General features: G+C 35.3%; 1 protein-coding gene across 8 annotated transcripts in view; it reads right to left on the bottom strand.

Moving 5' to 3' along the window:
• The window catches only part of OTUD7A (OTU deubiquitinase 7A), a 431,998-nt gene that overhangs the window by 197,505 nt on the left and 209,755 nt on the right, over positions 1-24,738 (bottom strand). For 6 of the 8 annotated variants that reach the window (XM_007479500.3, XM_056807877.1, XM_007479501.3 and 3 more), the window contains one exon: positions 24,253-24,392. The exons of the other annotated variants lie outside the window; for them this stretch is intronic. The gene's annotated coding sequence lies outside the window, so the exon portion shown is untranslated. The remainder of the gene's footprint in view (positions 1-24,252; positions 24,393-24,738) is intronic. 8 annotated transcript variants of the gene reach the window in all.

Raw genomic sequence — 24,738 nt, forward strand, 5'->3', positions numbered from 1 at the left:
ACTTCAGGGTTTTTTTACATGTCAAAGACAGATAATAATAGTTTGCCTACCTCATAAGTTCTTGAAAAAGGAAATTTACAAACCTTATTCTTCTATATAAATATGAATCATTATGAGTCCAAATAGTGAATATGGTCATTATTTTTTCTTGTTTGCATCGATTAGTTAAAATTTGACATAAACCATATTATTAAACTGACAGTTGATCAAATCCTTTTATAACATCCAAGGGACTAACCAAGTTCTTGCATTATTACTGAATATTGCACATGAAACTCATTAATCAACTTGGATTTGTCAGCCATATCTATCTATACAAATACAACCATATTATTGTAATTATAAGTAAATTATGTTATACATAATTGTGTAATTTATATATAATGTTATGATTTACATACTATATAATACAATATTATATTATACATAACACTATATTTATATAGATAGATGTATATGCCTTTGCCAAAACTATATATATATATAGATAGATAGATAGATAGAGGCATACATACTTCGCTTGTCTTTAATGAATCTAAGTTGATTTGATTGGACTTTCACTTTCATATTCATTTAAAAGGAAAGAGTAGCTAAATACATAATCTTATGATTAAAAGGTCATAAAGTCCTAGACCATATAGTCTGACTCCCTCTTTTTTACATGAATATGAAAATGAAGTCTAGTCTTGTAAGAATAATGTCAGGCAATCTAAAGTTCAGAATGAGGTGAAAGACCGGTAAGGGAAGCTATGTTTAACAAAAAGTTGTGTGTGTGTGCGTGTGTTTCCCCAAAAAATATTATTATCAAGGAAAAGAGGAGGATCATAAAAGGGGTAAGGTGGCTCCTCTGGTTGGATAGAGGAAAAGTATAGCAATTCAAATCTTATTTGGTTTCTGTTTTCTTTTTCAAAGAGAATGTTAATTGGGCTGAAAGAAGACAGAACACAAATGGATTATAGAAAGATGATACCCAAGATAAGTAAGGAGAAAAGAAGAAGCCTCCCTGCCTTTGATGAGTTTAATTTATTTGGCCCAGACAAATTGCATTCTCAGCCACTGAAAGAAATGGCAAATGTGACTGCTGAATCTCTTTTGATGCATTTTGTCAGATTATGAAGAATGGAAAAAGTTTTTATTTCCAAAAAACAGAAGAGAATGAAGTCTGCAAAGTGGAGGCCAGTGACCTTGACATCAATTCCTAAAAATATTCCAGAATATATTACTAAAGAATTGATCATGAATACCTAGAAAAGGAATGCTAATCACAAAGAGCCAGCATGGATTTATCAAGAAGTGGTCACACAAGATTCATAGGAGAATCTATAGAGCAAGATTTTTGAATCAGTGTATATCCTTTGTACATCCTGAAGGAAAGACTAACCTCTTTCCCTCATTTTCCTTTTTTTTTTGGACAGGGTTATTTATCTGATAGACCATGGAAATTCTACAGATTTAGCTAACATATTTAAGTTAACTGTTTGACAGTATCTTGATGTTTTCATGGAAAAAATGGAAGATTGTAAGCTAAATAATAATATGATTATGACTCAGAACTGGTTGAATGGCATAACTAGAGAAAAATAATCAGTAGCTGGATATGGACTTTGAAGGAAATCTATTGCAGGACTCTAGGGATCTGTGAAACCCTGGGCCAATGAACATTTTTGAATAATGACTTGGATAAATAAATAAGCTACACTTATCAAATTTTCAAATGGTAGGAACCTGATTGGGATGGATAACATACTTGATGACAGAGTCATAATTAAAGAAATTGATAAACTAGAACAATGGTTTTCAAAGTAGGGGTCAGGCCTTGGTGGAAGGGTGACAGGAAATGACCTAATTCCAAGAATTGTGTAGTCAGTCAATCACAGTGTGAGAATATTGGTTACATTCAGTCCTTCCTACAACAGTCAAACTTAGGACTTATCTCCAGAACAATCTCACTTAGTAATCTCCAACACTAGTCCATTCTGTCTTTTCCCTTTGCTTTGCAAGCTTCCCACATCTTTACTGAACCAGGCTGGGTGCCCTTGACAATACTTACAACAAACAAAACTGGTAGGGACAGAGCTAAAATGGTGGAAAAGGTTTATGTACACATCTAATCACTATCAAATTATCCTCCAGAAAACTGATATAATGCCTCATAATTAATTCTGGGACAGCATAACCCATGAAAAGATGGGATAAAGTAATTTTTCAGCCCCAAATAACTTAGAAGGTCACCATGAAGTATCTAGTGCACTGGGGTGGAGGTGGAGTGCAAAGAAGCATGCAGGGGCAGGGTCTGCCACAGTAATGGACCCTGGCCACAACTGAAGCAACAACAAAGACTTCAGAAGTTTTCAACCACATATATTATGGGGCTAGGGGTTGGAAAACTGTTCAGAAGAAGATAGCAGGAGTTTCTTTGCTGGCTCTGGGTCCAAGACTCCTGTTGCATTGCCCATATGAAGATCCAAGAAGCAGCCCTGGGGCACAATCTCAGGGTAAAGAGGAGTACCAGCATTTATAGCTATGGGGGAGCAGATGACCCTGATCACAGTTACAAGGGGTAAAAGTGTGCTTGTGATTACTTACAGATGAGCACAAGCCAGGAGAGTATTAAACATCTCTCCTTACTTCATACCACTATGGAAAAACTGAAAGCAGATAGACCCCTAAGGCCAGCACTGAAGGCAGCTGCATAAAGAACCTGAAGCATAGAATAGGCTCCCTTCACCACAGTTACAGAACCCAGCTTTTAACAGTTTTTTTTAATTAAATGAAAAGAAAAAGGCTGGAAAATGAGCAAACAACAACAACAAAAAGAAAGAAACTCAATATAAAAAGTTATTTTAGTGACACAAACTCAGAAGAAGACAACAAAGTCAATACTGTATCCAGAATCTCTAAGAAAAATATAATTTACTCTCACATAAAAAAATTAGTAGAGGAACTCATAAAAGATTTTAAAAACCAAATAAGGAGTAGAAGAAAAATTGGGAAAATAAATGAGAGTGATACATGGGAATTATTTAAAAAGAGTTGATAGCTTGGTAAAGGAGGCACACACAAAAAACCCCTGAAGAAATTAATATCTTTAAAAAAATAGTCCAATTGGCAAAAGAAGCATAAAAATCCAATGAAGAACAGAAACTTAAAAAGCAGAACTGACCAAATGGAAAAAGATTTAAAAATGCACAAAAAAGGCAGAATTTGCAGAAAAAATAAGTACATAAATTCACCGAGAAAAAGAACTCTTTACATGTAGAATTAGTCAAATAGAAAAGGAAGTACAAAAGCTTACTCAACAAAATCATTCCTTAAAAATTATAATTGGGCAAGTAGAAGCCAATAGTTCTATGAGAAATTAAGAAAAAATCAAAGTCAAAAGGATGAAAAAAATAGAAAAAAAAAGTGAAATACCTCATAGGGAAAAGAACTGACTTGGACAATAAATCCACAATAGATAATCTAAGAGTCATTGGGTTACCTGAAAGCCATGATCACAAAAAGAACTTAGATCTCATCTTTCAAGGAACTATCAAGGAAAACTGACCTGAAATTCTAGAATAGAGGACAAAATAGAAATTGAAATAATCCACTGATCATCTTCTGAAAGAGATCAAAAAAGGATAACTTTCAGTAATATAACCAAATTCAAGAACTCTCATGTTAAAGAGAAAATATTGCAAGCAGCCAAAAAGAAAGCATTCAAATAGCATGGAGCCATACTCAGGATAATTCAAGATCTAGCAGTTTCTACATTGAAGGATCAGAGGGTCTATGGTCTATAATTTGACATTCCAGAGAGCAAAGGAGCTGGGACTTCAACCAAGAATCACCTACCTAGTGAAACTAAGCATAATGCATCAGGGGGGAAATAGGTGTTCAATGAAATAAAAGACTTTCAAACATTCATGGTGAAAAGACTAGAGCTGAATGGAAAAATTGGTTTTCAAATGAAAGACTCAAGAGAAGCATAAAAAAAGTAAATAAAAAAGAGAAGTCAAAAGACATTCAATAAGGTGAAACTGTTTATATAGCTACACAGGAAGATGATTCTTATAACTCCTAAGAATTTTATCATTATTAAGGCAATTAGAAGTAATATGCACCGAAAAAGGGCAAGGCTGTGAGTTGAAAATGATGAGGTGATATAAAAAAATAAGATATGAGAAAGAGGAGTATTTTTGGAGGAAGGATAAGGGAAAAATAAAATGGGATAACTTATCTCTTATAAAAGAGACATGAAAAAGCTTTTATAGTAGAAAAGGGATAGTGGGAAGGGAAACACTTGAGCCTTACTCTCAAACAATCAATAGGATATAGAAATCTGTCTTATCCTACAAGAAAGTAGGAGAGGAAGAGGACCAGAGAAGGGGTGTTAAAATGAAAGAAAAGAGGGCAAATTGGGGAATATGGGGGAGAAATGAAAGGGGGAAATAGAATGGAGAGTAATACACAACAATCATAATACTGCAAAAATATTTTTATAAGTCTCTAACAAAGGCCTCATTTCTTAAATACATAGAGAAATGAGTCAAATATATAAGAACACATCATTCCCCAATTGGTAAATGGTCAAAGGATACAAAAGTTCTCAGACAAAACAATTTAAAGCTCTCTCTAGTCATGCAAAAATGCTCTAAATTACTACTAATTAGAGAAATACAAATTAAAATAACTCTGAGGGACCACACCACACCTATCAGACTGGCTATTATGTCACAAAAAGGAAAATGACAAGATGTGGAGGGAATGTGAGAAAGCAATGACATGAATGTTTTGCTGGAGGTCTTGTGAACTGATTCAATCACTCAGAAGAGCAATTTGAATCTTTGTCCAAAGGGTTATAAAACAGTACATACCCTTTCACCCAGCAGTTCCATGCTAGGTTTGTATCCCAAAGAGATAAAAAAGGGGGGAACCTATATGTATAAAAATGTTTTTTGGAAAGTATGATTTGGAAAGTAAGCAGATACCCATCGATTGGGGAAATGGATGAGTAAATTATAGTATATGATCATAATGGAAAATTATTGTGGTGTAAGAAATGACAAGTAGTAAGAGATTAGCAAACATAGAAAAACACAAAATGAAGCAGAGTGAAATAAGGAGAACCAGAAGAACACTATACTGTGACTTTATACTTTACAATGAACAACTGTGAATAATAGTTATTTTGAGTAATATGATGATCCAAAACTATCCTAAAGAATTCATGATAAAAATTCCATCTGCTTCTAGAAAAAAAAAGCTTTGATAGAGACTGAATCCAGACAAAAAAAATTTTTTTTCACTTTCTTAATTTTTTATTTGAGTTTCCTTCCACCAAAGGATTACTATAGAAAAATGTTTTATAAGATTGCACATGTAAAATCTATATGAGATTGCTTACCATCTCAAGGATGGGAAGGAAGGGAGAAAATTTGAGACAATATTCTTTGAAAAATGTCTGAAACTTTTTTTACATGTAATTGGAGAAAAAATTAAATTAAAAAACAAAACAAAGACAAACAAACAAAATCCATACAACAACAGCAGCAACAACTGTATCAGTGCCACTTGAGAAACTCTCATCATCCTCCTTCCTACTGCTGTCTTCTCAATCTTTGCATCAAACACTCCTTGAAGAATGGCTTCTGCATTTTAGGTGTAGTCAGTGAGTAAGAGCCCTGTCTCTCTTTCATTTGATGTGGGATGGAATACTACAGTATGAGAAGGAATAGATGGGTTGTGACAGGTACCATACTTCTCATGACACTATCTTTTTTCCCCTCCAATCACCTGTCTTTCAAACTTCTCTATTATTGTTCATGGAACCATTGTCCATCTAGTAGTCATTCAGACTTAAAATGACAGAGTTGTCTTCATTCCTCACTCTTTCACCCTACTTATCAGTTACAAAATAAATCTTGTTTCCATTTCCATACTTCTTTCATTCATCCCATTCTCTTTCCTTACATATATAGTACCATAGTTTAGTATCTCTATTTTTGACCTGGACTACTGAAATAGCTTTATAACCAGTCTTCCTGTTACAAATCTCTCATCTTTCTTCCCTCCAATCTATCCTATATGCAGCTGCTAAATTGATTTACCTAAAGTGGAAGTCTGGCTAAGTCACTGCTCTATTTAGTATACTCAGTGACTACCTACCAATTTTAGAATTAAATGTTATTTCACTTTTATCTTATCCTTTTGAAATGACCATTTTTTATGTTTTATATTATGTACTATTATTTTTACAGGTCCTCTACCAATCCTCCTATCTCTGAACATTCTATGATTCTTCTTGCAGTATGTAGGTCAGTGACTATAGCAAGGAAGTACTTTATTATATAGATATTTCTGTTGAGAAAGTGCTGGCTCTAGAGGGATTTGCCTTTAATTTTTGTTATTTTAAAATTATAAGCAATGATAGTCAATTATTTTTACTATGCTTTTCATTTCCTAATGAGGGTAATAAGAGGAGTAAGAAAAATATGGATATATTATTACCATGTTAATGTTTGTGAGGGTAGAATAAATAATCATTTAGTTAGAACCTGCTCATTCCTAACCTTCTTTGATTTAAAAACTTGCAGACAACTCATCTCTGAAAGAATAAACTTGAACACTCCATAAACTTCTCCTTTCTGTTCCTATTCTAAGGCCAGGATTTAAGTTACTTTCCTACTTCAGCTCAAACATCTTAACATTTTATGAGATTTGATTCTTTATTGAAACTGACTTAGATATGAAGTTGATGGTTATAGGTTCAGTTGTTTGAGCCAAGAAGGGAACTGAATTTTTAAGCAGAAAAAATATATTTCCATGCTCCCCTGAGGGAAGAATGGCGAGACCAATTTCACTCAAATACTACACCTTTTGGCTCAAGACTAAATATGGAGAGTTGCAGCCCTGAAGGAGAATTTTTCAGCAGTTTGAAACCATTGATAACAAGGTTATAATGATGAAAATCATTTTGCTGCTAGCCAAGAATGGACATTTTTCCCCACACACAAGCAGGGAGGCCTCTGTGTTAAAACAGGGCTACGCCATCTTTTAATTCTTAGTTTTGAAATTCAGCTAGAGAGACAAAATGGTGGTAGTTATTCCTAGCCTTGGTCACTGATTCACTTATTTTAAGCACATCCACAACATCTTTTACATTTGTATTTTCTCTAGTCTCTAGTCAAAGCTACCATCTTATTTTAGATACTTTAAACTATTATCTGAATTATTTTGCTAGCCTATCACATGATGCCCCTAACTCAAGGTTTACTTTTGAAGATCTCCTGTCAAAATAATAATCCTAACATACAATCTTAACCATAACTTTCTTGTCTTTGCTAAAAAACCTTTAATTCCCCATTTTTATATAAGCACCAATTAGCTAATTAACACCAATTTCTAAATTTATTTTATCTATCTATCTATCTATCTATCTATCTATCTATCTATCTATCTATCCTTTCCTTTTTTAAAGGAGTGCCTGGCACAGTGATATGGAAAATAGTGGTGATAATGAAGGTAATGAAAATTTGCCCAAGGGTACCTGTTTGCAATTGCTGCTTTTGCTGACTGGATTATGTTTATATTATAACTATTCTCAACTATTCTCATTGTATAGGATATAGCGGGTGTGAACTTGGATATGATGTGATACAAGTCTAGTGACAGTAGGAATGGAAAGGAGTGGATGCATTTGAAACATACAACTGAGGTAGGATGATATCACTTGGCAACTAATTGCATGTGAGAAATGAGAAAGTAAAAAGAATAAAAGGTGACATTTAAGTTTCAAGGCTGGATGACTGTGAAGATGATCATCCCAGCATTAGAAATAAGAATGGTAAGAGGGAAGATGACAATAAGGTCTGTTTTGAACATGCTGAATTGAATGTGTCTTTGGGATAGAGAAACAGGGTGATTGTTCACAGGTGGTTGGTAATGTAGTATGGAAGCTCCAGTCTCTAAATATGGCAAGTTTTTATGGTCTGGACTTCATTCAGAGTAGACTCTAAAATGTTTACTTAAAATGTTATCTAAACAGATAAATAAAACACAATGTCAACAATTTGAATTTAGAATCCATACTTTTCTATAACCTCCATGGTGATGATGATAAAAGTACAATAATTAGCTGTTTATTAAACACATTACTTACTCTAATTTCCAACTTTGGTAGAGCTGTCCATCTTCTTTATCAGTGCACAAAACAGATGCCGGTGCTATCTTCCTAATGTTTTCATAATTAAGATAGTTAACTATTAGTCTCAACCTATCTTTCCAATCTTTTTCCCCCCACTACTCTTACTACCTGGAACTCTTCACTCCAACCATACTGGCTTTCTGTCTCTGTTCCTCTAACCATATTTCATTCATCTCTACTTATTTTTTTTATTAATCTCAAAGTGCCTTTTACGTCTCTTACCATCGATCCCAGTCATACCTTGTCTCTAAAGTACTATTCATAGTCCAACTTCACAATAATAAAAATAATAATTACTAATTTTTATATGATTCCTTACAGTATCTGAAAATAATTTCCTTAATAGTTTTATTAGGCAGATAATAAAATTATTGTGATTTTAAAATTCAAATCAAACATTTATTGAGCACTTATTATTTGTAGGGTACTGTGTTAGATGTTGGGAATACAAAGAAAAAATTAAAATAATTCCTACACTCCAGGAGCTTATATGACACAGAATCTCAGAATTTTAGAGTTTAGAGTTAGAGAATTAAGAGTTTTTTGGTAATATTGCCAACAAAGGGTTACCTAGCCTTTCATTTAAATTCTTCAATGTCAGGGAGGGGGAACCCCCTATTTCCCAAAGTGGCCTATTCTACTTTTGAACAGCATTAATTGCTAGTAAATTTTTCCTTGTAAAATCCAAAATCTTTTTCTCATTGCTTTCTGCTTTCTCAAACCAAGGAAAATATATCTAATCCCTCTTTACTTGAGAACTCTTGAAATATTCAAATATTCAGCTATGCAGCCCCAACCCAGTCATTTCTTCTCCAGGCTAAATATCCCCAGTTGCTTTAGTCAATACTCATACAGCATGATTGCAAGGCCCTTCATGATCTTGAATGCCTTCCAACTTCTCAATGTCCTTCTTGAAACATGGAATATATAGCTGAACATGAAACTTCAGATGTGATCTAATCAGGGCAGGTCGGGGCAATGGCTTTCTTTTTTCTTTTCTTTCTTTTTTTTTTTGGTTGCTGGATACCAGTGACTCATATTCAACCTTAAATCAAATAAAAATACCAGTCTTTTTCAGATGAACTGAACTGCTTTCTAGTCACTTCTCATCCCGCTGGAAATTGTAAACTTGAATGTTTTTGCACCTAAATATAAGAATTTAAATTTACTTCTTTTAGATATTATTTCCTTTGGATGGTTTTCCTTTCATTGAACTGAAATCTTATCCCCTGAAGTTCCATTGATTGTTCTGAGTTTTGCCCTCTGAGAATGAGCACAAGTATAATTAATCCTTCTTTCACATGATAACCCTTCAAAATGCTGAAGCTTGGTATCCTCCCTTCTCTATTCTCCCCTTACCAACCTCTATCCCCATTTTCTCTAGGCCAAACTTTCCTACTTCCTTAAGTTGATTGTTCTATGACTGTCACAGAAAATAAGCTGTCTTGGGCCAAATTTGAATTCAAGTCTTCCTTATTCAGGAAGGTCTAATGTTATATTGACTGTACCACTTTTGTGTTTTCAACCATTGAGGACCTTTTGCAACTTTGTCCTGCTCTCTTCTGCCTCACTGCACTTGCACAGACTTTCAATAGAGTCCTTTAATATCTTCAATTGTTGAAATTCTTTGATTTCTTCAAGAATGAGATTATATGTCATACTTCTTCCATGAATCCTTCAATGATTTCCTTTTTAGGTAAAAATGATCCATTCCCCTATAATCACTTTCCCTCTCTCTTTGACTCACTAAAACAGGATTCTTAATCTGAGATTTGTGAACTTGTTTGAATATATACATATATGCATAAATATGTACACATATTTTAATAATTATATTTCTGGGTCAATTTATTTCCTTGGTAATTCTATGTATTTTATGTTATACCTTTAAAAATATTGTTCTCACAAGACATCCAAACTGCATAGGGCTCCATATCACGAAAAAAGTTTAATAACCTCTGGTCTAAGACCAAGTTACAGATCAAGAGATTAACTGCAACTATGAGAGGAGTCTGCTTATGGGTAGTTTTCCATACTAATGAAAACTAAAACCTGCACCTAACTCCCCTCTAGAAGACTGTGCTACTCAGTGGCAGAGATTATGTTATTTTCTATCTTTGAACTGAACTGGAACTGTTTCTATTCCTAATAGCGAGCCCTTCAGTTATAATTAAGATCCACTTCAACAGTTTCAGAATATGGCTTTAAATCAGTGTCAAATATCATGGTAATATGAGCAACTAGATTTATTTTTCCTCCATAGTATTTAATGAGTGCTTGGTTATCTGGCTATAAATTAAGATATGGAGGGGGAAAAGTATATCTGATAATACTGCACTAATCTGGCAATCTCATCTATATGTAATGACCACAAACTGGGAATTAATGGAAAAAAGTCTTTAACCGAATCATAAATCAAGTGAACCCATTCACTAAAGCTCCTCCAATATGATGGTAGGAGAAGTCTTCATGTTTTCCTCATGGAGCCTACTTTCTCTTACTTATTTTATGTAAGAATTTAATGAAGTTGGTCATTTGTTTTCCTAGTCACTAACTAATAGTTTAGAAATCTCAAAGTTGTAAGTGGAGGGAGAGTAGGAGGAGATTGTTTATGATTACTGTTAAGGGCATTTTATCTGATAACAGTTGGCAACCTGGCATTTAAGAAGGATAAAGAAGGTGATAAGCTGTAGTCATGAACACTTATTAAGCATTTACTATGTGTCAGGCACTTTGTTACATTTTGAGGATACAAAGAAAACCCAAATGAGATTGCTGCCCTCAAGGAACTCACAGTCTAATGGGAGACACAACATACAAAAAAATATGTGTAAACATGATATGGACAAGATCAACTCAGAAGAAGTGTGTGAGTACTCTGGAGAACTGGGAATACCAGACTTCTTGCAGAAGATGATATTTGAGCTGAGAATTGAAAGAAAACAGGATGCATAGACAAGGAGGAAGAAGTAAACTAGCCATAGGGGACAGCCTCTAAAAGAACATAGAGTAAAAAGATGGGATATCTTGTTCAATAAACAGCAAGAATGAGAGTGTCACTGGATGATAATGGGGTAGGAGCAAAGTAAAATTTAAGTATGAAGTATAAGAGGATTGCAAAAGTCAGAAGGGTTTCAAATTAAAAAGAGCTCTAAATACCCAACAGGTTTTTGTATTTGATCCTAGAGGTAATAGGGAGTCAATGGAGATGGCTGAGCAGGAGAGTGACATAGTCAGATCTGTGCCTTTGGGAAAGATCACTTTAAAGGTTAAAGAAACTGAAGCCTACATTAAGCGCCTTACACAAGTTCACATACACAAAAATGAGATTTCTCTGGCATCTCTAAATCTGGGGCTCTTTCCATTCCCCTCTATTGCTCTGGTCTTTACAGTTTTAACTTTCTTCATGTTCTACTTTTTCTTCTCACTAGACCCTGAAGCCCTCAGTTTGCCCACCAAGACCACTGGACTTCTATAGAGTCTGCTTTTAGAATATTCCATAAGACACTGAATCAAATCCCATGACAATGTATTCACAATAATGAATGTTGTAACTAATTAGGTTGAATATTTGACATCTATCAATGTATTCTGCTCATATGTTCCCACAGATATGTTGGACATCACATATTGGATGGGTTATTAATAATATGACAGAATGAGACAATATAAGAGGCTGGCTGCTCTCTCCTTGGAGCTGTCATACTATGAGAAGAATGGGTCAAGCTTCTCACTCTCTACCTTTTACACCACCAGTACATGATGGAAAGAGAGAAGAGAGAAAGCAAAAAGAGTGAGGGAATTAGGAGAGTAAAAACATACATATCCAAATATTTATTGCCCAGTGGAAGTATTTGCCAGCAGTGGTTCAATACCAGTGACTGTGCATACTTACTTATTTCCCACACTACTATGCATTTCTGATCTTCATAATCTCCCTCGGGCCTCTTTGTTGGAATGCTTTTAATCTGTTTTCAAGCTTCTTGGTGACTGCCTCAATCCCATTACATAGAAGCAGGTTGAGAGAACAATAATGTTCTTTCAAAGCAAAGCTCTCCATCCTTAGCTTTTCAAATGGATACTTTTGCCCCCTGCTTTGGAAGGTGGGGGAATTTGGGAAATGCTGCCTTAGTTTCCCCATCTGAACAGCTAGCCACAAGAAAACTGGTTGATGTTCTTATATTGCTTTACTCTATTTCTCTGAAAATGGTTGCCCTTGAGCTCTAGTAGGGTAGCCAAGATATATCTCTGGAACTTTGGTCTCCTCTCTTGGGTTCACTCAAATTAGCCATTCCTCTCTGCCTTCTTGTGTCATTTGTTATGCCCCAGGGAGAGATTAAAAAAAAGAGAGAAGAAAGAAAAGAAAGATACTCCTTTAGGTCAGTCTAAGTATATCAACCATGTCATTGCCTTTCGTAAGTATCCTCAGCATCTGGCAAAATACTCAGGGTGTACCAGGTCCCTCGTAAATGTTCCTTGATTACTTCTTTGTTATGGACAAAAGGCAACTGTTATTCTTCCAAGAGGACTTGGAAAATGTCTTTGGAAAATGATCATTGGTAAGTATCCTCTTCTTCAAAGGAATCCTGGAGTTAAATTTTCCATATGTGAGAGGCTGAGTAACAACGATGACTAGATGTTAGGGTGTGTTGGATATGACTTGAGGACTGATTGTTAAATGTTCAGTGTGAGGATTTATACCTGAGAAATTGGCAACTAAAAACCAGGGCTTGATTTATTGCTCTGTCGATTGTCTAGATTTTAGAAAGTAATGGAGAAAATGTTAATAAGATAGATTAAGTTTAAAATTGTGTTTCATGTATATTTCTTGCCCCCTCCAGTTGTTAAACATTTAATCCTACACCTTTGTCTAAATGGCATCAAAAAGTCCCTGACCTTGAAGCTAATAGGTCCAGAAGAAACCAGTTAAGTAGGTAAAGGGAAAGAATAATATAGGCAATATTTAGAGTGAACATTTTACCATACATAACTAATGAACATTAAGGTCAGTGTTTATTTTAATATTGTGGTCCAGTCACAATCTGACCTCACTCTACCTTTTCATTTTCATTTCACTCCACATTCCTTCAGGATCCATCCAATCCTTTCTGCATCTATAGACAATATCTCTACTTACTCTTGACTTCCCCTTTCTCTCATCTCTGCCTATTGAAATATTACGCATTCTTCAAGATTGAACTCACTTCCTCCATGAAACTTTGCTTAATACTCCAGCAATAAACAATATATCTTTACCTTGTCCTCTCATCTCTCATAGAACTTTGTCTTTTCTAAATTGTTTACCATATTCAGAGGACCATAGCTTTGGAACTAATAGGACATTAAAGGTCATAGATTTTGAGGCAGCTAAGTGATCTAGCACCAGGCATGGAATCAGGAAGAACAGAGTTAAAATGTGGCCTCAGACACTAGCTATTTACATAACCCTGGGCACATTAGTCACTTAACTCCAGTTTACTTGTTTTCTCATTTGTAATAATGAAAAATGCAATGCAAATAATGCAAAAGGATAATAAGAATGCTTACTTCTCAGGGTGATCATGAGGATGGAATGAAATAATAATTATAAAGTGCTTAGCACAGTGCCTGGACCATAGTAAGTACTATTAAATTTTATCTGTTTTATTATTATTATTATTATATAAAACAGTAGATAGCACTATATGTCTAAAGCTGAAAGGAGTCTCAGTGGCCATCCAGTCCAATTTCCTAATTTTACAGATGAAGAACTGAGACCCGGGAATTTGAAATGAGTTACCCAAGATCCTAAATCATCTAATCTAATCCCTCTAATTTTATAGATGAGTTTATAGATAGAGGCTATAACTTGCCCAAGATCCCTCAGATCAATAAGCAAGTGTTTATTAAGTATTCCCTATGTGCCATTCTCTGTGCTAGGTACTGGACACACAATGAGAAAATCAAAACATTCCCTGTCCTCAATGAAATTTTCTCTTAGCAAAGATAGTAGTAAATATCAATAGAATTGGGATTCAATCTGAGGTCACCAAATAACCCAATCCAGCATTCTTTCCACTAAATCCATACAGTCTCCTTTCCTTCAAGGAAAGTAAAAACTCCTTGAGGGCATTGGCCATGGGCTAATAGTGCCTTGAATACAGAAAGTGCTTAGTAAATGTTCCTTCAATATAAGAAAACTGGGTAGGAATGCAAGCTGCCATTCATTCAGATGGAGAAGAGGTATTCCAGCAGTTCTGTTGTTATTTTCCCTTTGAAGAGAACCAATGACATCATAGGTGATATCTTTTTGCTTGTGAATTGGATTTAAATGAGACAGAGTTGCACATTTTTAGCCTCACTCTCTCTTCTAGAGTCACCTAGTCCAGCTATTGCTGCTTTAATCTCCCCTTTCCCCTCCTCATGACAGAAGCTACTAAGCAACTTCAGAGGATATCAGAAAATCCAAAGGTCACGCACATTGCCAAGAAACATTTTGCCTCTGCTCTCTTAAAAGACTGGATCTATACATCAGGAGAAATGTACTCCATATGTTTCTGTTCTTTCAAGTTTAGCTTATTAGATTGATCCTTTCCTCTTCTTTATTTTTTTTTAAAAGAGGCTATTCACAAGTTCTTTCCAGTCATCTGTTAGATTTCATTAACTTCAGTCATTGCAAATAACAGGAAGCTTCAGCTGTTCCACATGCATGAATCCATGCAATAAGCCTAAACCTTGGTCCACATTATTGAAATAACCATTATAAATGGTTAGGAAAATTTTTTAGGGAGAGAGGAGGGAATTTAGGGAAATCCTGGTGAGGAACTTACCCTATCAATGAAGCTTGGTATCTTCTCTACAATTTATAGTTTTATCAAGTTGCCTGGAGTCACAGTGCTTGAGTCACTTGACTGGGTAACCCAGCTAGTGGGTATTAGCCAGTTAGTCAACAGTGTTTATTAAGTATTTTTTAGGTGCCTGGTGAAGGCTCCTAAGTAGCACAGTGGATAGAGCACTAGACTTGGCATAAGGAAGACTCACCTTCATGGGTTCAAATACAGCTTCAGATCATTATTAGCTGTGTGATCCTAGTCAAGTCACTTAATTTTGTTTGCCTCAATTATTTGCCTCTATCTTTAGAATGAGCTGGAGAAGGAAATAGCAAACCACTCCTATATCTTTGCTAAGAAAATCCAAAGAGTCAGACATGACTGAAATGAACGAACAACAGCAACGTATAAGATGATGGCATCTCAAAAGAAAGGCAAAATTAGGACCAGGTACAAAAAGAGTTCAGATTTTAATGGACAAAAACACACAAACTACTTTGGGCAGACAGGTATAAAGAGAGCAGATAGAAGGTAATCTCAGTGAGTAGGTACTAGCAATAGTTGTAGGGATATAAACCTCCTATAAAATGTTTATCTTGGAGGATGAGGAGGAATACTTGAACCCAGATTTTCCTGATTTTGAGGACAATTGTCTGTTCTATCATGTTACCAATCTTCTAAGGAACTGAATGATTAAAACAAGAAATTAGGAACTGAGAGGATTTTATATTCGGCAACAGACTTGAGTGATAAAGGATCATGCCAAAAGTCCCATAGGTATATGTATTTAGTGGGAGAGTAAGGTTTAGAGTTAAAGTTTAGGGCTCAAACCCACAGAGGAATAAGCAAAACTTTTTTTTTCTTGATTTTAAAAAATATTTCTTTTTGGTGAATCATAATGTTCTAACCTCTCTTCTGTCCTTCTTTTCTCTTATATCATTTCTAGGATGAATTTTAAAGTACTTGGATCTGATCAATTGAAGGGAAATTTCCAGCTATAGCTGACTACTGGTTGGCATATGATTCTTAACAGGTCTGAAGATGAGGACCTTCTAATTGGCTGTTTGTGGGCCAGATTCCTATTGTATTATTTTTAGCCTACTCCATAGGTCCCTGTGGGTCAGTGGAGAAAGGTATTTTGATTTTGAGCCAAACTGGGCATTTAAATGGTATGGAATCCTATCCATCTTCTTTCCAGGAAGATCTGAAACTGAGCCACTATCTTTCAATAGACATAAAGTCTACCCATAAGTAGAGATGTACTAAAAATAAACAACAGAGTAACAGGTGGATTTGTAGAGGAGGAGAGACCACAGAGTCTCAGTTGCAGACTCCCTAAATAACTAGACAGCTTTTAAAAAAGCATAGTGGTACAGTCTTTAGGTACCCATTGAACTACCAAAAAACTTGTTTACTGAATTAGAAAAAAACATAACAAAGTACATTTGGAAGAACAAAAGATCAAGGATATCCAGGGAAATCATGAAAAAAAAATGCAAAGGAAGGAGGACTTGCAGTCCCAGATCTCAAACTATAATATAAAGCAATGGTCATCGAAACAATTTGGTACTGGCTAAGAGACAGAAAGGAGGATCAGTGGAATAGACTAGGGGTAAATGACCTCAGCAAGACAGTCTATGATAAGCCCAAAGATCCCAGTTTTGGGGACCAAAACCCAATGTTTGATAAAAACTGCTGGGAAAATTGGAAGACAATGTGGGAGAAATTAGGTTTGGATCAAGATCTCACACCATACACCTATATAAACTCAGAATGGGTGAATGACCTGAATACAAAGAAGGAAACTATAAGCAAATTAGGTAAATACAGAATAGTATACTTGTCAGATCTATGGGAAAGGAAAGACTTGAAAACCAAGCAAGAGCTAGAAAAAAATCACAAAATGTAAAATCAATATTTTTGATTACATAAAATTAAAAAGTTTTTGTACAAACAAAACTAATGTATCCAAAATTAGAAGGGAAGCAACAGATTGGGAAACAATCTTCATTACAAAAACCTCTTACAAAGATCTAATTACTCAAACTTATAAAGAGCTAAACCAGTTGTACAAAAAAAAAAAATCAAGCCATTCTCCAATTGATAAATGGACAAGGGACATGAATAGGCAATTTTCAGTTAAAGAAATCCAAACTATTAATAAGCACATGAAAAAGTGCTCTAAATCTCTTATAATCAGAGAAATGCAAATTAAAACAACTCTGAGATATCACCTCACACTAGCAGATTGGCTAACATGATGACAAAGGAAAGTAATGAATGCTGGAGGGTGTGTGGCAAAGTTGGGACATTAATGTATTGCTGGTGGAGTTGTGAATTGATCCAACCATTCTGGAGGGCAATTTGGAACTATGCCCAAAGGGTGATAAAAGACTGTCTGCCCTTTGATCCAGCCATAGCACTGCTATGGTACTGTTTGTACCCCAAGGAGATAATAAGGAAAAAGACCTGTACAAGAATATTCATAGCTGCACTCTTTGTGGTGGCAAAAAATTGGACAATGAGGGGATGCCCTTCAATTGGGGACTGGCTGAACAAATTGTGGTATATGTTGGTGATGAAATACTATCGTGCTCAAAGGAATAATAAAGTGGAGGAATTCCATGGGGACTGGAACAACCTCCAGGAATTGATGTAGAGTGAGAGGAGCAGAACCAGGAGAACATTGTACACAGAGACTGATACACTGTGGTACAACTGGATGTAATGGACTTCTCCATTAGTGGCAATGCAGTGATCCTGAACAACTTGGAGGAATCTACAAGAAAAACCACTATCCACATTCAGAGGAAACACTGTGGGAGTAAAAACATCGAAGAAAAAAAACTGCTTGAATACATGGGTCGAAGGGATATGGTTGGGGATGTAGACTCTAAATGAACATCCTAGTGCAAACAACATCATTGAAATAGGTTCTGATCAAGGACACAAGTAATACACAATGAAACTGTGTGTCAGCTGCAGGAAGGGTGGGTGGAGGGGAGAGAGGGAAATAAAGTGAGTATTGTAAACAAAAAAAATTAAATTAAATTAAATTAAATTAAAAATAAAGGGAATGAACTTCCCCTAAACACACACAAAAAAAAACAAAAACAAAAACCCTATCAGATTGATTTTTCCATTTCTAATTTTATATGAAGAACAATATGCCTAAATTGTTTAGCCTTAGGTTATATACTAAAGCTCCCTATGTACTCATCATAGAGTTTCTGAGATTACATAACTATAAATCAGGGTAATCTTCTAATTGAACAGCACAAATATCCAGGAGAACAGCTTGTACATACTTATTTTTGCCAAATAGCATAGTCTTACATTTCTAAATTTTATTAGCTTCCACTTATCAACTATAATTTATTTTAGTAAAGTAAGAAAATATATGATTCTTGATTCTGAATCTCCCATATTTTCTCAAGAAAGGAATAAAATAAATTTCATCCATCATGACATTTCACCAAATTTAACATGAAAGGAGACAGTACCCCAAATACTGCTGTGCCAAATATTTCTTCCATGAACATTAGAGGGAAATGTACTGTTTTTATATTTTTAAAAGCTACAAATAATATGCATTATGTAAACATTATTCCCTTTAAATATTGCTTTTAAAAGTTGTAGAAAAGCTAAGTTTTAAGAGAAAAATATTACTAAGCTATTTTTGCTAAAAATATTTTCCCTTCTAAATCATTTTATAAAGATGCAATCTCCTGCAAACACAAGCAGTGTGTACAACTTAAAACATGCTTCAACTTGACCTATTCTCTCGGTCAATTATCATTCAAAAAGCACTCAAGGAAGAATTCATTGTGATGGTAATATAGACTAAGGAAAAATACAGGAAGTAGAATTTAATATAGAAGAATCCAAAGATCATTACTCAAAAGATCTATATTACTATTGTAAAATAGATAAAGGTAGACAAGAGGACATGTCATTGAGTTAAGGAAATTTAGCTTAATCCTATCCATTCAAATAACCAGACCAAAACATATTTAATTCAATTATTTTACCTATCAAAACAACTAAATCAAAAGCTAAAGAATCAGTTCTGCCTTGGTCATTAAGTCCATCTAGACAAAGGAAATGAATTGATCATCAGCAAATATCAACTGGGCATATAGTATGGTAAGCACTGAGGATACAAAACCAATTCAATCAGTATTTATGAAGTTACTGAGTACATGCAACGTATTAGAGATGGTTTGGTCCAGTAGACAGAAAACCAGTCTTCCTAGTCAGGAAGATCTGGGTTTCAGTTCTGACTTTGATAGATACTTGCCTTGTCACCCTGGGCAAGCCACTTAATTTCTCAGATGATATTGGTAGAACTATGAACTGATTCAACTATTTTGGAGAATAATTTGGATTTAAGTTGTTTGTACCTTTTGATCCAGAAATACTACTATTAGGTTTATTTGCTAAGGTGACCAGATCAAGGGAAAAGGAAAATAACTCATATGTTGGCAAAGAACTGAAAAATGAGAGGATACTCATCAATCAGGGCATGGTTAAATAAGTTGTGGCACATGGTTGTAATGGAATAGGAATATTCTTTCACTAAAAAATTAAAAGCAGGTTCATTTTTTAATAAACCTTTTTTACCTTTTTTAAACCTTTATATTCTGTCTTAGATGCTATTCTCCAAATTTGGCATTCTATCTACTGTGCTACCCAGCTGCCGCAATGTAAAAATAGAGATTTTGAACCCTAAACTTCAATTCCCAGAATTCCTTGGCATTTCCCAGAATTCCCTATAATCTCACCTGACTCTCCAGGTAGGCAAGATCACAATTTTTATTTAACTGGCAGTAACACCTCCCATGTTCTCTTTTCTTCTTTTCTCTTCCATTGGAATGATGTAGCAAGTATAGGGGTAAGCTAAGTGTGGGGATTTTAAATGGGCTAACCAGCCATGGGCCCGTGGTTTTTATTTGTATCTTCTTTATTCCTTGATTTCTAATGATCCTTAACAAACCTCATAAAATATAATATTCTTATTATTAACTAATAAGCAGACTAAAAAAAATATACATGGAAATACCTATATGACATTCGGGAGAGTGAAATAAGCAGAACCAAGAGAACATTATATACAGCAACAGAAACATTGTTTGAAGAATGACTTGTGTATGTCCACCTTCAGAGAAAGAACTGATAAATAGGAACAAGCAAGACATAGTTTTATATATGCATATAGCTTTTGGTCAGATGATGCCTTCTTTAGTGCAGGGAGGTAGAAATATTTTCACCTGGGAATTTAAATGTAACAAACGAATTAATTTAAAACTTTCTCAGGGGCTCCAAGCAATTCACTGATATAGTAAACTGCAAAATAGTAGATGTTCTGCATTGGGATAGGGAGTTTCCTACTGTCATGAAGTCGTAGATCTGGATCAAATATGCAAAGCATTAAATAGATGATATGTAGAGCTGTTTATCTCTCCTATCATGAATGCATTCAGTCATAGTCATAGCTCCAGATTAGAGCCAGAAGGGACCTTAAAATAATCTAGTCTCACTGCCATCTCTTTTATAAATGAAGAAACTGAGGCCCAGAGAGTTGAAGTGACCGGCTCAAGTTTATATGGATTAAAATATGGCAAATGGGGATTTTAATCTGGTCCTGATTCCAAGATTCTTGTTATTGTACCAAGTACAATTATATTGTGATGTGCCATCTCTTCACTGAAGACCGAAAGGAATTCTTCAAATGAAAAATCAGAAAAGCAGTTCTTTCAAAACCAAGTTGTCACCATGACAAATGTATCCGAATCCTTCCTATGTGCCCAAGCAAGACTTCCCTTCTTTAAGGCAGAGCTGCGATCGAGTCACTTTCCAGGTCAAAAAACCTCATTCTCGTGTTCCAACTCCAATTTGCCCAGCTGGACTTCTCACAGGTGATTATCTCCATGCGCCAGTACGTCCTTTCCCTGAACATAGCCCAGGCTTTTTGGCCTCTGTGCTCATGCTGACGTCATTCCCTATCCCCAGAGGTGCACTCATCGAACATTCTGGATGGTTGAAGGTCCTGCTTAAATGCCATTACTTTATGGTAGCTGATCCTCCCAAACAAGATACCAACTTGACCTCAAAATTCTCCTAATCCCTTGTCCCCCCTCTAATTCACATCCATGCTCAACTTCCAGAATATGGAGACCTCCAGGAAGTGATGCAGAGCGAGAGGAGCAGAACCAGGAGAACATTGTACACAGAGACAAACACACTGTGCTATAATCGAACGTAATGGACTTCTCCATTAGTGGCGGTGTAATGTCCCTGAACAATCTGCAGGGATCCAGGAGAAAAAACACTATCCACAAGCAGAGGACAAACTGAGGGAGTAAAAACACCGAGGAAAAGCAACTGCCTGACTACAGTGGCTGAGAGGACATGACAGAAGAGAGACTCTAAACGAACACTCTAATGCAAATACTAGCAACATGGCAATGGGTTCGAATCAAGAACACATGTGATACCCAGTGGATTTACGCGTCGGCTATGGTGGCTGGGGGGGAGGAAAAGAAAATGATCTTTGTCTTTAATGAATAATGCATGGAAATGATCAAATAAAATACTATAAAATTAAAAAAAAAAGAATATGGAGAGCTGATCTCTATGTAGCACGTTCAAGTTTGCCAAGTGCCTACTCAATAGCCTGCCTTATTGTACAAATATTATTGTTGTTCTGCCATTTCATTTGTGTCCAACTCTTTGGAATCTCACTTGGGATTTTCTTGGAAAAGATACTGGAATGCTTTGTCATTTCCTTCTCCAGCTCATTTTATACATGAAGAAATTGAAGCCAACATGGATTAGTGACTTGCCCAGGGTCACACAGCTAGTAAACATCTGATGCCAAATTTAAACTCAGGTCTTCCTGACTCTAGGCCAGGTATTTTATTCACTGCACCTTCTAGCTGCCTCAGTACAAATATTACTGTGGATTTTTTTTAAATTAAAACCCTTACCTTCCATCTTGGAATCAATACTGTATATTGGTTCCAAGGCAGAAGAGCAGTAAGGGCTAGGCAATAGGGGTTAAGTGACTTGTCCAGGGTCACACAGGTGGGAAGTGTCTGAGGCCAGACTTGAACCTAGGACCTCCCATCTGTAGGCCTGGCTCTCAATCCACTGAGCTACCCAGCTGCCCCCTACTGTGGATTTTTTTTAATCCATTTTGTGGATGAGGAAACTGAGGCTCAATAAATATAAAAAAACTTGCCCATAGTCACAATCTCTGAAATGTTAGAGACAAGAATTGAGCCCAAGGTTTCCAACTCCAAGTCCAGTGTTCAAGGCACAACTGTTCTGCTTCTTTTTTGCATGGTATTTATTTATAGACAAGTTTCATATATGACCCTATTGCATTACTAGCCCCTATATGACAAAGATTAGGGTGTCTACCTGAATGTCTTTGTATCAGTGCCTAGCACATGGCAACAATCAATAAAAGTCCCTTGAAGTAACTATAGATTTAAAATTCTCTTTTTAAAAATCTGCATCCACAGAATGTAAAGGCATGAAATTTGACTAAAACAGATTATACTTGAGAGAATGAATAAATAATAGCTATGTTCACCACAAATGGGATCCAAAGTCTTTCCCCATCAGACAGTGTTGAACATTCAGCTTTTGAAACTCAGGTCTGATCCTATGAAGCCTAAATTGTTTATACAGAATTCAAAGAATCACAGCAATCAAAGAACTTCAAGGGGTCATTTAGTTCACCCTACTCTCCCCAGTCCTAAGCTAACCAATACAGATGACTCTCTCTTTTACTCTTTAGATCTCTAGGGAGGAAGAAGAAGCCAGACCTCCCTCATTAATGTATTTCAAAGTTTAGGAGCCCTTCAGTCATGACATTCTTCTTCACTTTTTGACATTAATCTTTCCGCCTTCATTTCAAGCTCCAGTGTCTTGTTCTGTCCTCAGAAGAGAGTGGGAACATCTGGTTACCATCATTCTCATAATAACCCTTCATCCCACTCATGCTACTGCTTATTTGTTTCTAAGAATGCAATCATTTGCTTTTCAAACATTACATTTCAGAGCAATTTGTAAATATATTAGTTTATAAATCATAGTTATTCAAGTAATTTGGAATAATTTTAACTTCTGGAGAATAGTGAACCCAATTGTACAGATTTAGTTGTACCACAGGTTAAATCATGCCCCCTAAAACCTAGCTAACATGAAGTAAAAGCTTAATATTTGCTGAGCCTCCACCAAATATTAATCTTCTACTGCAGAATGTCAATATTTACATTTGAAATGTTAATAAAGGGGTTGTCCTGTATTTGTGTTTGAGATCTTTTATTGTGAATTTGTTTGTATTGTTTGAGAAATAAATCACAAAATATAAAAACAACTTCAAGATACCTAGGTTGAACATATTCCAACAAGGTATTTTGTACAATGTTCTGGATCTTGATCTTTGAGAATGGAGCTCTTGGCCATAGAGATTCAGTTTTTTATCTGCACTAAAAAATGAAGTTTGAAGACAGTTTTTGAAGGGAACAAGAATGGAACTTGTTTTGCTTGACACCAGAGGGTAGAATGAAGTAAAATAGATAAAAGGTGCCAAAATGCAAAATTAGTCTCAATATAAGGGAAATTTTCTAACAATTCAAAGTGGAAAGTACTACTTTAGAAATGGTTTGTTCCCTCAATGGAGGTCTTCAAACTAAGTCTAGATGACTGATTGTTGGGTATACTGAAACTGCTGAGTTCCCTTAACTGTGGAATAAGTGTGATTTCTGTAAATCAATGCATTCAAGTAGATTTAAATCTGGAATATTAAGTTCAGAATCTGTCCGATTTTCCCATCAGTTGGGCTGATTGTGGAATTTAACATTAAACTGAGATCAATAGGAAACTAGCCCAGAGGAAAAGAAAGTACACTGAATGTTCAGGGTACCAAGCCTCAGTGTTTATTTCAAATATAAATTGTCATAGCAATAGGAATCCACATCTTAGCAAATTCCTTAATTATGCTCTAACAGAAAATAAGTTGTGTATTGACTGATTATAATAGTTTAATTCCAACATAATAAGAATGTTTAAAAAACATCCCTTGTGTGTTTTAGTCCACTTTGGAATTGATTTTCATAAGAATTTGATCATAGCACCAAATAGTTGTTGCAGCCTAATGACAATTGATAAAATGGGTTCCCAGGTAAAGAGGTGCTTACTTTGCTGTTCACAAATCACCTACAAATTATCCATTTGACTTACTTTTAACAGACTTCAACGTCTTCTGGAGGCATGTGGCAGTCAAGAATTATACTTTGTCAACATGGTACTTTCCACTGTTGAAAATAGTCCATTTTTGCCACAATAAAATGTGTGGTGTGATATCACAACCCCTGAGAATTCTGAAAAGGGGAAAAAAAGATGAGACAAAGCTAAATTAACATTAGGTACTACAGTCAAGAATAATTCTGAAAATTAAAAATAGAATAAAAAATCTATTGGCATTAAGGTGAAGAATTTATCAACTCCCCTACTCCCCACACAAAAAATAGAGTGCTTTTATTTTTAAATCAATCCAGATGTCTAAAGGTATCAGCTGTTTAAATGGTAAATGCCTCTTAAAATGTAGAAATTTATTCAAATGATTCTATTGTTCAGAGTCAGACTCAATGAATCTTGTTGAAAAGGATTCAGACCCCCAAAGAAATCAAATTCTGATGTTACAATATTTTATAAAACATATACAAT

This window comes from Monodelphis domestica, chromosome 1, assembly GCF_027887165.1.
Source record: "Monodelphis domestica isolate mMonDom1 chromosome 1, mMonDom1.pri, whole genome shotgun sequence".
Taxonomy (NCBI): domain Eukaryota; kingdom Metazoa; phylum Chordata; class Mammalia; order Didelphimorphia; family Didelphidae; genus Monodelphis; species Monodelphis domestica.